The sequence below is a fragment of the Triticum aestivum genome, chromosome 6B (assembly GCF_018294505.1).
Source record: "Triticum aestivum cultivar Chinese Spring chromosome 6B, IWGSC CS RefSeq v2.1, whole genome shotgun sequence".
Classification (NCBI taxonomy): Eukaryota; Viridiplantae; Streptophyta; class Magnoliopsida; order Poales; family Poaceae; genus Triticum; species Triticum aestivum.
The window spans coordinates 292,868,657-292,884,010 of record NC_057810.1 but is presented as its reverse complement, the minus strand read 5'-3'; positions in this window follow the sequence as shown (position 1 = coordinate 292,884,010).

Genomic DNA, 15,354 nt, shown 5'->3' with positions numbered 1-15,354 from the left:
GCAACACCGTATTGAGCCTTGGCAGGGCTGGTGGCTATCTAAGGCTGCCCGCACGGTACTCATCAACGCGTCCCTCTCCAGTCTTCTCCTATTCATCATGAGCTTCTACAGCCTCCCCAAAACACTCCACCACGAGATTGGCTCGATCCAAGCTAAGTTCTTCTGGGCTGGCGAGGACGGGAAGCAGAAATACCACATGGTCAGCTGGCCGGACATCTGCAAGCCCTCGGACCAGGGCGGTCTCGGCATCATGTCCTCCAAACGCATGAACCTGGCCCTCCTCACTCGCTGGCTATGGAGCATTACAAACGGCGATGGTGGCTTGTGGCTGCAAATCATCCGTCACAAGTACCTGCGCGACCAGCCCCTAGCTTTCTGCGTCAGGTCGGGTGGCTCTCAGTTTTGGCAGTCTGTTGTTCAGCTCCTCCCGGTTTTGCGCATTGGGACTTCCATCGTGGTTGGCACCGGTTCGGCCACACTTTTCTGGTTTGACCGATGGGCAGGTGATCGCCCCTTCGCAGCCCGGTTCCCTGACCTTTTTTCCATAGCGGTCGAACCCAGGATCTCCGTCGAGTCGGCCCTTATTGACTTTGGGCGTCTCGCGTTCCGGCGGCCATTTGGGCCGCCGGAGGTTGCCGCTTGGCATGAGCTCCTTGACACGGTGGCCCTCCATGAGCCGGACTTATCGCAGCACCTCGACGACCGCCTATCTTGGCGTCTCGAGCCCTCGGGTCGCTTTTCCACAAAGTAACTTTACTGCGCCATCGCGCACGCTCCCGGACCAAGCGTCCTCGAGTCTATATGGTCTATTCGTGTCCCCCTCAAGATTAGAAACTTCATGTGGCAATGGATCCATGGCCGGCTCCCCTCGGGTGTGGAGGTCCTGCGGCGCCAGGGTCCCGGTGATGGTATCTGCCCTCTATGTGGGACGGCAGAAACCTCGAATCACATCTTCTTTTCGTGCGTCTCTGCACAGTTTCTTTGGGTCTGCCTCCGAGAGCTCATCGGTGGCAACTGGTGTCACACCAACTTCCCTGATCTCCTCTCTGAGGTTCAATCCTCCCCCTTGTCCGGCCGCCACATTAGGTGGTTGCTCATTGGGGTGCTCGCCTGGACGCTGTGGACCGTTCGAAATAAGCTTGTGATTCAACGGGTGCCCCTTTGACATGCTACTCATGCTGTGTTCAATTTGTGTGGCTTCTTGCAGCTTTGGCGGCCGCTTAGCCGTCACTAGGATCGCGACGCCATCACCTCCATCATCATCGACCTTCGCTTGATGGCTCTCCGCTTTGCCCCGCCGCTCCCCCCGCCACCTCCCGAGCTGGATTAGATCCTTGTTGATGTATCGAGTGTTGCAATTGTTCCGCCCCCCTTTGTTTATTTTCAGGGCTTGTTGAGCTGTGCCCTTAGCAGAACCCCTTGTACTTCGTGTTGTGCTACTCTATGTGTGGGTTAACCTTGTGGTACTGTTTGGCTCTGGTGGTTTGCTTTATCTATAAAGCGGGGCGAAAGCCTTTTTTGGTAAAAATCGCCCCCTGGGGGTGAGCCGGCGATTCTTTCAGCGCTGGGGGCGGTTTTGCGCCCAGTCGTCGCCGCCAGTCGTCGATTTTGGCCCACTTTTGAAGCCCCATTTCAGCGAGAAAGGCCCATATGGGCGAGAATAGGCCCATATTCGGCGTGGTTCGCCGTGGCTCGGCGTTCAATTATCAACATAAATATTTTGTAATCACATATTTCATCACAGAAATTTCAAATACTTCAACAAAATAGTATAACAACAAATAGTTCAATACAAATTATATAGTTCAACAAATAAAAACTCATATTTCATCACACGTCACGCCCGGTGTCGCCCTTGAGCCTCCATTGGTGCTCTATCAGATCTTGCTGCAGTTGATGATGCATATATGGGTCTTGGATCTCCTGACGCATACCGAGGTAGGCAGTCCAGGTTGTCGGTAGCTGGTGATTAACTTGGGCAAGAGGACCCTGCCGGTGGTATGGTTCAGTGTCAAACACTGGCTCTTCCTACTCGCTCTCAATGATCATGTTGTGCAAGATGATACAGCAGGTCATGATCTCCCACATTTGATCTTTCGACCAGGTCTGAGCGGGGTACCGGACAACAGCAAATCGAGATTGGAGCACACCAAATGCCCGCTCGACATCCTTCCTGCAAGCCTCCTGAATCTTCGCAAACCAGGCGTTCTTGCCTCCAGGCACAGGGTTTTTGATGGTCTTGACAAATGTCGACCATCTCGGATAGATGCCATCAGCTAGATAGTACCCCTTGTTGTACTGCCGCCCATTGATCTTGAAGTTCACCGTAGGAGAATGACCTTCAACAAGCTTGGCAAAGACAGGAGAGCACTGCAGCACATTGATGTCATTGTGAGTTCCTGGCATACCAAAGAAGGAGTGCCAAATCCAGAGGTCCTGTGTGGCCACCGCCTCAAGTACCACACTGCAACCGCCTTTGGCGCCTTTGTACATCCCCTGCCAAGCAAATGGGCAATTCTTCCATTTCCAATGCATGCAGTCGATGCTTCCAAGCATCCCAGGAAATCCTCTTGCTGCATTTTGTGCTAGGATCCGAGCAGTGTCTTCCGCATTGGGTGTTCTCAAGTATTGCGGTCCAAACACTGCCACCACTCCCCGACAGAACTTGTAGAAACACTCTAGGCTGGTCGACTCGGCCATGCGCCCATAGTCGTCGAGTGAGTCACCGGGAGCTCCGTATGCAAGCATCCTCATTGCTGTCGTGCATTTCTGGATGGAGGTGAATCCAAGTGAGCCGGTGCAATCCATCTTGCATTTGAAGTAGTTGTCGAACTCCCGGATGGAATTCACAATCTGGAGGAAAAGCTTCCTGCTCATCCGATAACGGCGCCGAAATGTTCTATCGCCGTGAAGTGGAGCATCGGTGAAGTAGTCGGCGTAGAGCATGCAGTAGCCTTCGAGACGATGCCGGTTCTTTGCTTTCACCCGCCCCGGCGCCAAGCCACCTCACCGCGGCTTTTCATTGCTCGCCAGCAGCTGGGCGAGGGCGGCGAGCACCATGAGATGCTCTTCTTCCTGGACGTCGGCCTCGGCTTCCTCCTCCAGCAGCGCGGTGAGCACTTCCTCGTCATCCGAGTCCATCGCCGAGGCAGGCAAATCGCCGAACACCTTGCGCGCGGTGGGCGTGCACCCGCCGCTAAATTGCCCTTCTGCGGCCGGAAACGGCGGCCGGAAATGCCCAGCTGGTGTCGGAGGGGCAGTCGCGGCGAACCCATGCTATTTTTCCGGTGGGGAATGGCTATCTACCGGTGAAGGGCGGCGGGGCGGCGCCGGGGCGGGGCGTTGCGGTCGAGTGCGCGGGGGGTGGGAGGCGGTCGGGGAAGAAAATCTTGACTTTTCACCTGACGGCGTGGGCCAGCCGTGCTTTTCCCTTGCGCCGGAGCCCCCAGGCGCCCCCAGCACGCCGGGTTCGGCCTGCGGCCGCCGGGCGAAGAAAAGGGCCGAACCGGCGCTTTTCGTCGTCCTGGGAGCGCGACTGGACCGTTTTTTTGGCGCCGACGCCGAAAAAGTCGCCTGGGGGGGCCTGTTGGGGGCGCGGCTGGAGATGCTCTGAGACTTTAGAAGAAGAGATAGGTATATAAATGCTTTCATGATGAGGTTTATTTGTTTCCAAAAAAACCGTTATTTGTTTTTCAGAAAATCCGTTATTTGTTTCCTAAAATAAATTGCATTAATAAGAGAGATCCGTTGATTTGGATAAATTAAGAAAGTTTAGTCCGTGATATTTTGTACGTTATGAACGTGCTGCTTTGCTAAAGAAATGTAGAGAAAAATAAACCAATGCGTAGAGTGGTGGTGGCAGGGAAAATGAAAAAAACCAGCGAAATAAAACGGATGAAAATAAACCATGGATGCTATTCACCAACTCAGACATCTCTACTCCTAATGGAGGAGTTGGTAGCCTGGTACGCCGGTTTATTTTCGTCTGGTTTCTTTCATCCCATGTCCCACCACCCTCTCCCACTGGTTTTCTTATTCATTGGTTTATTTTCTTGCCACTCTTTTTTTCAAGAAATCAGCACTTTCCTAACGTACAAAAGATCACGAATATAATTTTCTTAACTTATCCAAATCAACCGATCTTTCTCATTAATGCAATTTGCTTTAGAAAACAAATAATAGATATTTAGGAAACAAATAATAGATTTTTAGGAAACAATTTGCTTTCCTAACGTACTCGCCGTCGATCGAAGGCCATCGCCCCCACCGATATTTCTCCGCACGTCCTCTTCTACTAGTTTTCTTCAGCACATTTTTTTCCTTCTAACCGCGTCGCCCCCGCGGGTGGCTGGTCACGACCCACCTCCTCCCCCGCGCGCCTCTCCCTACCCTTCCTCCCTGCCGCCATTGCCGGCACCCGCTATGGGCCTGGCCCGGGCGACGCTGGTGGCGGCGGCCCCTGGCCTTTCCCCTCTCGGGCGTCCGCCGGTGCGGGACGGGGTGACCCCGAGCGGTGTCTCTAGGCGGCGGCGGTCCAGCGCGGCGGCGGGGTTCCTGGTGCAAGCGGGGCGGACTTCTGGACGGCGGCGGCGCGGTCTGGCGGTGCTCACTCGGCCCAGATATGGGCCTGGGTGGGCCGGCGGCGGGTGGGTCTGCTTCGTGGCTTTCGGGAGGCGGGGGAGAGGCGATGGGCGGCAGGGTGCTGGTGGCGCCACGCCGGCTTGCTGCAGCGTGGCGGCGGGGCTTAGCGGGCCCGTTTCGGGCCTAGCTAGGCCAGGGGTGGCCTGGCATGCCCTACTGCCGCGTCCGGACGGCTACCACGACGGTGTCGGAGGCCCTGGCCTCCCGCATGACGACGGTGGAGGTGGTTCCCTCCCGCTCGGCTTTGGTGCTGCTTCTCCCTCCGCGGGGCGCCTCTCTTCGGTCCTCTTGGCCTCGTGTTGGTGTTCGTAGTGAGGTGGCGTGGGTGGCGGCGCAACCGCGATGGCGCTTGATGGTGGGCGGCGGTCTGGCTGGTCGGCACCGGTCCGTTGGGCGGTGGGGATTGGAGTGCGGGAGAAATCCTTGCCCGTCTTCGGCTCCGATGCGGTGACACCTGCGGGTGCCACCATTCCTTCCTGGAGGGTGTCGGTGATATCCGTCCCCCACCTCCCTCCGCGTGCCAGGGAAACCCTAGGACATGTCCGGGCAGTAGCGTCGTCGGCGTCGTTTTCCTTCTTGGAGGTGCTGCTTTGTACGCGGTGGTTCAGAGCCTCGGGTTGTGGTGGTTTGTTTCTAGTGGGCGTTGCGGTGACGGGTCATCCGCGCTTTGTCAAGCTGCCGTTGTTGACATTTGATTTTTTCTTTTTTTGGGCTTGATGTGCTGTTCGCCCCAGCGATCCTTGTAGCGGTCCTTGTATCGGTCTTGGTTGCTTAGAAATACAAAGCGGGGAAAACCATTTTTCCGTAAAGAAACCCACCTTATCCCGAGTTCCCGACCTTCCATCCACATCAATATCATCCCCGCCTCATCCTCCTCGATGCGGTGCCCTAACCCCAGCCGCCATGGCCCACTCGTTGCAGTCCTCCAACCCCGGCCAGAACTCGCTGGCGCTAACCCACGTCTGGGCACTCCTCTGGATCATCGCTGAGTTTTCCCCACTCATCGCGGAGTCCTGCACCCAGCTCTGCGCTGCCAAGGACCACACCGACCTCGCCGTCGCTGTTGCCCGCTGCATGCTAATGCTAACAAAGTAACCAACGCCGGCGCCTCTGCCACGTCCGGCTCGAACTGATTTACATGGTCACCGAGGCGGTGGGAGACACTACGGCCACGTCAGAACTCAGAATCCATCTTCCTCCATGTCTCTGGCCTCACTGCCGCTACCGCCATGGCGCTACCGCCCCCTCCTCCTCGTCCAAGGCATGGTAGGCGCTGGTGGGTGGCAAGAGGCCGGCCGCTGTCGGAGAGGACACACACAGGGACCATGCTCGAGGTGACGTTTATGCTCGCCGCCGCCGCCATAGCACTGGCGTCCTCCTCCTCGTCCTCCTGTGCGACGTTTTTGAAGTGAATTGGCAAGAGTGCGACGTTGTTCGAGCGAATGGCTGTGGTGCGACACATTTGAGCATATAAATAGCCCAGGACCACATGGGGTGTTAAATGCGATTAAATTGGTCGTCAACCAAGCCCGCCCGTTTATGTTAGGACATGTGGGTCAAACTTAATTGTTCCTCAAAATAGCTGACCGTGCCCTGCCGCCTGACTGTGTCGGGCCCGCCACTCTGCCCCCCTCACTCTGCCCCCTTCTTCTCCGGTGGCGGCGGATCTTGCATTCTTGGTGGCGGCGGCGGAGCCCTCGTTCTCAACGGCAGAAAATGGTGAGTGAATTCAAACCCTAGTCGCCCTCCCGTTCCTCTCTCGGGCCCGTAGATCTCAGCTCGTTTCCTCTGTTTTTGCTTGCGGAATCGATAGGTTGTGAGGGGAGCCCGTGGAGAGATGGAGCCGCCAGATTCAACTTCGAATAGGTAATGCGCCTCTCTCCGATCCAATTTTGCATGCAATTAGGGGGTGGCCTCGTCTGCTCTTTCTCACGGGCTCACACTGTCCGCCACTGACAGAGCGGATGCTGCCGCTCGGACCTTCAAATTGACAGTCAATTTCTTTCCATCAAAGAAAAAATTAGTTGATGGTAGCATACAGAACATTGAGAGAGACACAATTGTTAAATGGGAGGTTGAGTTTACAGAGATTGATCCACAAGTTCTACATAACATGGGAGAGACGGTAGTGAAGAAATGGGTGGAAAAAATTGGGGAGAATATCGTTTGGGGTCCAGAGCAAGAGTATCACTGTTGCGGTTTGATGATTGGAAAGGAGAGTATGTTAGAATAGAAGATGGTGAACAGATTGTTGAAGAAATCGATCGGCAAAACGGCTGGACAAGCAAACGGGCTAATTTTTTGCTGAGCTCGTTGATCTGAACATTTTTTTGAAGGTTGGATATGTGCCATCACAATTGGCTGCGTAGATGGTAGATGATGATTAGGCTACACAGAGGCCATTGATTCCCATGTGTACTGAACTTACAGTAATAGCCGAAGAGGGACAGGTGAATGGAACTGAAACTAAAACTGCAGCAATTGTTGATTGGAATGTAGTTGAATTAGATGAGCCTACTGATTTGGTCATTGCACCAATGCCTAATATTGAGATGGCCAAACTTTTTGGCATTCCAGTCGATGACAGAGATAATCAGGAGAGGGGCGAATCTAGTTTGCCTGCTAATGCTGATGAAGAAGTAGATGGACAGTTGATGGAACAAGCTGTAGATGAAGTAGATGATGCACATGATGATGAGCTGGTGCATGTGTATGACAAAGAGAACCCTGTCATTGAAGTAGGCAAGTTGTTCCAAAGCATGAAGGAGTTTATGATGTGTTTCAAGACTTATGCAGTGAAACATGAGTTTGATGCCAAGACTGTTTGGACTGATAGAAAGAAGTTCTATGCAAGGTGCAGAGGATTTGATGGTAGTGTGAAGCCTTGCAAGTGGTACATATCTGCTAGACTGCAACCTGATGGAAGTACTGTCAGGGTTAACCAAATCCCCAATCAACATACTTGTATTACAAGTTCACAGAGAGTATCAAGCATGACATCACAACTTTGGGTTGCAGAAAAGATCACCCCAATTTTAGCCAAAACACCAAACACTACTGCCAAGAAACTCAAAGTAGACTTGGAAAAGATGTACCCCATTAAACTGAAATATACCACAGTGTGGAAGGCAAAACAAAGGGCAATGAAAAATTTATATGGTGATTGGGCAAATACATTTAGGATGCTTTACAACATCAAAGCAGAGGTGGAAAAGAGGTCACCTGGCAGTGTTGTGGAGATAGATACAGAGGTATCACCCGAAGGTGAAGTCAAGTTCTCCAAGTTTTTTATGGCTTTGAAGCCTTGAATCGATGGGTTCAAAGCAGGGTGCCGTCCATATTTGAGCATAGACTCATAATTTTTGACAGGCAAGTGGAATGGTCAGTTGGCAGCATGCAATGTTCTAGATGGACACAACTGAATGTTTCCTATTGCTGTTGGCTTGTTTCAGTCAGAAACAGAGGCTTCATGGACATGGTTCATGATCCAGTTGAAAAGATGCCTAGGGCCAGTGTCACCTTTGGCTATACACACAGATGCATGTAAGGGGCTTGAAAATTCAGTGAAAAATGTTTTCCCACATGCTGAGCAGAGGGAGTGCTTCGGTCATTTGTGGATGAATTTGATCAAAAAATTTAGAGGAGAAGAATTTGGGCGCATGTGGCCAGCAGCAAGATCTTACACTAGACAGACACACAAATATCATCTTGATAAGATCATGGCAGCATGTGATGAGTTTGGTCCATGGCTGAACACCTACCATTCTTTGTTATGGTACAGGTTAGCATTCAACACTGCCATCAAGTGTGACCACATCAACAACAATTTGGCAGAGAGTTTCAACAACAAGGTGAAGGAGTTAAAAGATTTGCATGTGCATGACATGGTTGACCAAATCAGGATCATGCTCATGCGGTTGTGGGAATTGAGAAGAAGGATAGGTGATTGCCTGCAAGGTGATAAGCTTCCAGCAGTGGTACAACAGGTGGTCAATAAGAGCAGAAATCTTTCACATTTGTTTGTTGAAAAATCTTCACCTTGGGGTGCTGAAGTTAGAGATAACAAAACTGGAAGGAGACATGTTGTTAACACTGAATTGCATGATTGCACTTGCCTCGAGTGGCAACACACTGGTAAACCATGTGAGCATGCCATTCTTTTCTTAGCATCCCAACCGAAGATAAACATGCACCCATACTTGCATGAATATTATTCGGTAGCAAGATTTAAAGCTGCATATGCTACTCCAATTCCACCACTTACAGATCAGTCTCGGTGGCCTGAACTGGACATTGAATTTTCCATGTGTCCTCCCTTGACGAAAAGAAAGGCTGGCAGGCCTAAATAGAGTAGATTTAAGGCATGGTTTGAGAAAGGTGGGAGTAGTAAGAAGGGAAAGAAAGATGGAAAGCCAAAAGGGCACAGAAAGGTAACAAAAACAGATGCAAGTTGTGCCAGGAACTTGGGCACAGAGTGGGATCTGTTAAATGTCGTTACACTCCTGATAAGCCAAAGTATGTTCTTGTTTATTTGTCTGTGTTTTGATTTGGTACTTTTTTCCAGTTACTATATCTATAACATTTTCCCAATGGCCAGGAGGAAGCGAGCGAGTCAGCCCCTTGTTGTTGAATAGTGTTGGCCAACAAAAAAAGCAAGAGCCAATGGCGGTAGAAAGAAGAGAAGTGTGCTTGAGCCTGAGCAGACTGAAGAAAATCCTGCTGCAGTCAACATTCAGACTGAAGAAACTGATGTGGAGGTGCACACCGAAGAAACTGAAATTGCAGTCAACATTGAGACTGAAGAAACTGCTCTCGAGGTTGAAACTGAACCTGAGCGTGTTGAGGTTCAGACTGAAGAAACCCATGTTGAGGTTCAGACTGAAGAAACCCATGTCGAGGTACACATCGAAGAAACTGAAACTTCTGTCAACATTGAGACTGAAGACACTGATCACGAGGGTGTTGGCGAGGTGTTGAAAAGACCAGTGAAGAAAACCAAGATGATCAGTGAACTTGTGTGTGTAGTAGAACCAAAAACAAGAAGTGCTAAGGCAAAGAAGGGCACACGACATGGTAGGAAGAGGTAGAACAGAGAACAGTTTGAAAATTTGGGGCATCTAATAATATTTGTAACTTGGTGCGTACTGGTAGTCACTATTCTATTCGTACCTTGTCTAAAACAGCCAAATAAAATTCAAATTTAAATTCAAATTTGGGCTCAAATTTGAATTAGGGATGGGGTATTGATGTTTTAATGCTATCTAAAGTACCTCAACTGAAATATGTTTGCTTGCTGATCATTCCGAGCCCTTTTGGTAAGTTGAACTCATAGTCATGAAAAGTGTGTCTCAAATGACCTCCAAAGATAGGGTAAACGGCCTCAAATTTAAGCAAGTTTTTTGGCACCTTCTCTAAACCATCCAAATAATTTTTCTACACATCTATTCTACCTATATAGTGTAAATATAAAGTCTCACTATTTATTAAATTAAATTTCTATTACTTTCTTTTCTTTTTGAAAAAACAAGGTTTAATAGAAAAATATATATAAAACAATTTTAAAACATGAAAATGAGAAAAGTAAGTTAAGATCTTTCTTAGTCAATCCAAAATGAAGTTTAAAACACTTTTCATTTTCAAAACCCCCACCTACTCTCGGGTGCGCACTACTCTCTCCCTTGAACTCCATACTACATTGTCCGAGGAATGGCAATTTTGTGAAGGGTTTTTCGTAAAATATATGTAAACCATATTTATATTTTTTTCTTGTTACTATACGACATAATAAGACTATGTGCGCAAGTTTCATATTTTTTTGATTTTTTTAATTAGTTATGCTCAACCCTAATCAGTCAAAACCCCTCAAAACCCCTCTCAAAACCCCTCAAAACCCCGCACACTTCCGGGTCGTCGATCATTGTGTGTGGACGGTTGAGATCAGGCGCTAGGGTTAGCTACAGTGTGCATCGATCCGCATGAGACGCGCTGATTGGTTGGATCGGTGGGGTTTGGATCAGCCTCTCTCGTTGGGGCATCAGGACCGTTCATTTGAATCCAACGGCAAGAGTTGACGCGGTGCATGGACCAAGCCTACGCAGTGCCCTTTCCATCGTTGCATGCGTGCCCGTGCCTGTCCCGCCTGCCCGCCCGCAGCATGCATGCCCACGCGCAGAACTGCGCCCATGCATTGCATGCATGCCTGCCCTCGACGTAGCCCTGCTCCGCCACCTCCAACGAGCAGTAAGTTGTCGCATGCCTACCATTACAACCGATGCAGCGTCGCATCAAAGCCAGCCCGATGAAGACAACCAAAAATCCAATGCTGCATGGCATGTCGTGCATGGCGTGCTCCTCTTTGATGTGGGTCTCGATGTGGTATCAATGTGGGTATCGATGTGGGTATCGATGCAGTTCAAATGGTGTGGTGCCCGTTACAAGATGTGCAAATGAAGCCGTCCACGTCCATTATTGTCACGTCTCCCATCGACCGAATGTTTCCCTCTAGCCAGGCCCTAGCAAGATGGGCTACGACATGAATGCACGGGCGGCACACGCAGAGAACCCGGGGCAGGCGTGTCCCCTTGACCCACGATGCCACAGACGCGTGCGGGATCCCGTCCCCCTTGACCCGCGACCGGTGGCACAGAACCGTCGCAGCCCATTTCCCACGCTCGTGTACACACTTCCATGGGGCGCTACCAAACGCCGCCCTTCCATTAATTCTACCCAGTGAAACCACTCGAAGAAATCAAAAACCACGCCGCTCTTGGGCTATTTAAGCCGGGCACTATCGTCTTCCTCTCCCTCCTCATCCATACCCCATCCTCTTCCTCCTCTGCCCTCCTTCTTCCTTCTTCTCCATCAAACCCGATCGAGCCCTCGAGCCACCGTGCAGTACAACGCCCCCACCTACCAACTCCCCCCAACCATGCCGGAAAGGCTCTACCCGAACGGAGTGTACGTGGAGAGTACCCTTAGGGTTTGGGCCATCTCAAGGTGGAGGGGCGCACGGGAGTTGACGGATTTCTTCCTTGCGGCCGGCTTCCGCCACCTCCCCCGCGACTCTCCGAGGATGTACCATGTTGAGGAGGTCACCCACAACGGCGTTGTGGTTGGGATCCTCGCTACATTCACTAACCCATTCGACGCTTTCTACCTCCTCGGGCGAGTGTATTGGGTTGGTTGTGAGTTCATAGCTTTCACCACCCATAACATTTTCACCGACTTCAACTCCATCTTTCCCAACAACGGCGTTATGCACACGCTCCCGTACCCAATCAACAACGACGAGTGAAGGCGCCCGGAGGAGCGAGGTGGCCCATCGTTCACCCGGAGGAGGAGGAGAGAAGAACCTGAAGAAGAACCTGAAGAAGAACCCGCGTTTGGTGCCCCCAATCTATCATATCGTATCGTATTAGTTTTTAAGTTGTAATCGTTATGCTACTATTATTAAATTGTATTAGTATTTTAAGTTGTAAGGCTATCGTGAAGTTGTAAGGCTATCGTGGAACTATGGGTTGCAATCATTATGCTTCTATATAATCGTTATGCTACTATATATATTGTGTGTTTCGTGCTATTATTTGTAGATTGCTATGGGTTGTTCCATTATTTGTGTATTGCTATGGGTTGCTACGGGCCTGGGTTGCTACACTCCAATCACCACACAGACGATCTTCAACATATTGGCCAAATAATGGGTCATGACCCAAACCATAGACATGCAACTAGGAGCCCCATGCAAACCCACTATGGACATGCAACTAGGAAATGCAAACTAATTTACTTCATGCAAGCATGCAACCCATTTAGTCCATGGAACCGTAGACATGCATAAAAACAAGTAACATTCAGTTTTAGTGCATCAAAAAATGATCCATCACAAAATTTAGTGCAAGAAAAAGGCCAAAGTAAAAACAAGTAATATTTTATTTGCCGAAGTTAGAGGTGGGCTGGTGCCCCTACGCAGGTGGGCTGGTCTCTATTTTGGGCATGGTTATTTTCTCATGGCCCATTTTCTCATGGCCCAACATCTATTCGGTGGCCCAGTATTGTTTTTTACTAGAAGCTGAATTTGGGTGTGTACTCTGTTAACTGAAGAACAAAAACAGAGGAAACAGAGCATGAACACTGAATAGGGCCCGTGAATATCATTACAATAATTCAAGCAAGTTTTGCATCACACGAATTCAAATTCATCTAACAAATGATCCCTGGCTAATTCAAACTACTGGGCACCCCTGAAACTAGCTGACTAACTAACTGAAACTCTAACAAATTCTAGCGATTGATGAACATCAAGTAAACTAAACCCATAGCAATGACACAACCATAAAATGCTCCAGCCATCATATTTGCTTGCTGCTTCAAATCGATCAGATGCTTTAGTTGCTTGCCGATTTTCTTCAATTCACACTTCAGTTCCGCACTGTGCATCATCGGATCGACTCTGTCCGCCAAATTGGGGGCTTGTTCCACGGCAAGCCGCCCCCCAAAATTGAGGTCTTGGGTTGGGGTTGATCCCTCCAATTTCAACCTTTCAACATAGTCATCGAGCCACTCAAAATGCCCACATTTCTTCAGAACCTGAAAAACAGGGGGGGGGGGGCGGCGCATGAATCCTAGATCCACCACCCAGATCCACTGCCCTAATTCGAGGAAAAAAGAAAGAAATTTGGAGAAATTAGACCATAGGATTGGTCAAGAACACAGATCTAACCTGCCCCGGCTGTGGCTTGCTCAAACATTTCCCAAATTCGCGCCCACGGTTGCCATTTTCTTCCCTCACACAAGTCAAACGCTTGAGAGGCTCCATGCGCGGGCAATCGGGGCATCTTGTCAACGGCAGTGGAGCATACTGCGTTCATGATTGGCGGGTGGCCGAAGTCGAGCTAGACATCACTCGCCGGCGGCGTGCTTCGTTGCCGGAGCAGAGGAAGAAGAAGGTGGGAAAGGAAAGGGGCAGGGCAAGCAATGGAGGGGGCGAGCTGGCTCGGGCTCATGGCTGGCTCGGGTCGGGGCACGCTGATGAGCATGGGCATGCTTGTGTGGATAAGTTGTGGATCCCACCCGCATGCGAGTAACTGGTGGGTCTCCCGTGTCATAACTCAAATCGCTAACCCCTCGTGTTTTTCATTTCACGCTTAAACAGAGCCATGTCGCATTGGAGCTATTGTTGGCTTCGAAGACATCGCATCACAGCCATTCGCTCGAACAACGTCGCACTCCTTCCAATTCGCATGAAAAACGTCGCACAGGAGCTATTGGCCCTCGTCCAAGACGTGGCTGGCACTGGTGGGTGGCAAGAGACTTGGATCAGGACAAAGACAAGGTGTTCAGGAGCCTCCTGCGAATCAAGGTCTTCCTGCTAGCATCCACACGCCAACAATTTTCTTAAGAGATTTAGATTATTTGTTTAGGTTACACTCCCTCCGTTCCTAAATATTGTCTTTTTAGAGATTTAAATGGACTATCACATATGGATGTATATAGACATATTTTAGAATGTAGATTCACTCAATTTGCTCCGTATGTAATCACTTGTTGAAATCTTTAGAAAGACAAATATTTAGGAACGGAGGGGGTAATACATAATGCAGAAATCTCAGGTTATAAGGTGCAGCAATAAGTCTTGGTCATATTTTGCATTTTGATTACTGAATTACGAAAGATATGATGCTTGCACCAAATTTCAGTGTCATGATAATTTTCGCTTCACAAAAAGGCTGAAACATTGCTCCAACAACTGTGGTACCTGTTTGCTGGAAGGTTGCAGGCGGTAAGCTCACTTATCACAGGAAAGAAACGGTAAAAATGATTCGTTCAGTGTGCTTCACGAAATTAACTTGCCACTGCAACACAATTTACAATTCATTAGTTTTGAGCGTAAGTTCGATTTTATTGCTGCTTCCTTTATACAGTGATTGTTATATTATTCTCGGTTAGATACAACCATGTTTCTTACATTGTTGTATTATTGGATCAAGATGATAAAGATGTTAGGTCAGTTTGACAACACTGATTTGTATCTGGTAATTCTCAAAGTTGATGTTGAATGTCCATACTAATTAATTGGCTTACCTTTTCCTCTTCCATTTAATTTCCTTCATATTACTTGCATCTTAAATTTCAAGGTTACAAATCTGGCACTGAATGAGACTAGAATTATTAGGATTGAAGGATGCTTCAATGATGCTGTAAGCAGTACGAAACACTTGCAAATGTATGTCTCATCTGTTTAAGCGTGCACTCTGTAAATAAATGTAGACAACTGACACAATATTGTAATAGTGCAATGTTTGAATTAGAAGAAATAGTAGTTTTAGATTATTTTTTTGTGTAGTTTTGTAGTATCACAGTTATGAAATAAATATTAGCCTTCCACGAAATTGGTTTTTTTGCGTTGCTTTTTATAATTCAATTCATTTCCTTATTTTATAACATTCAAACAAAATGGCCTGCAGAGATCAATATATGTGACTTAGACTGATTTAATGAGATGATGAAGCATTTGACCTGAGACGAGTGTCGGGAGGGGCTGAGCATGATTGCGACGAGGGTGAGACGTTACTGAGAACGCGACCGCAACCGCTGGAGCGAGGCGCCGGTCACCGTGTCATTGACCGTCTTTGCCCCTGGTGTTTCTGACCCGCCGCTCTCGGTTTTTGGCAGCTTCGATTCCGATTGATCCCCTCTAGAAGCATTCAGGTGAGT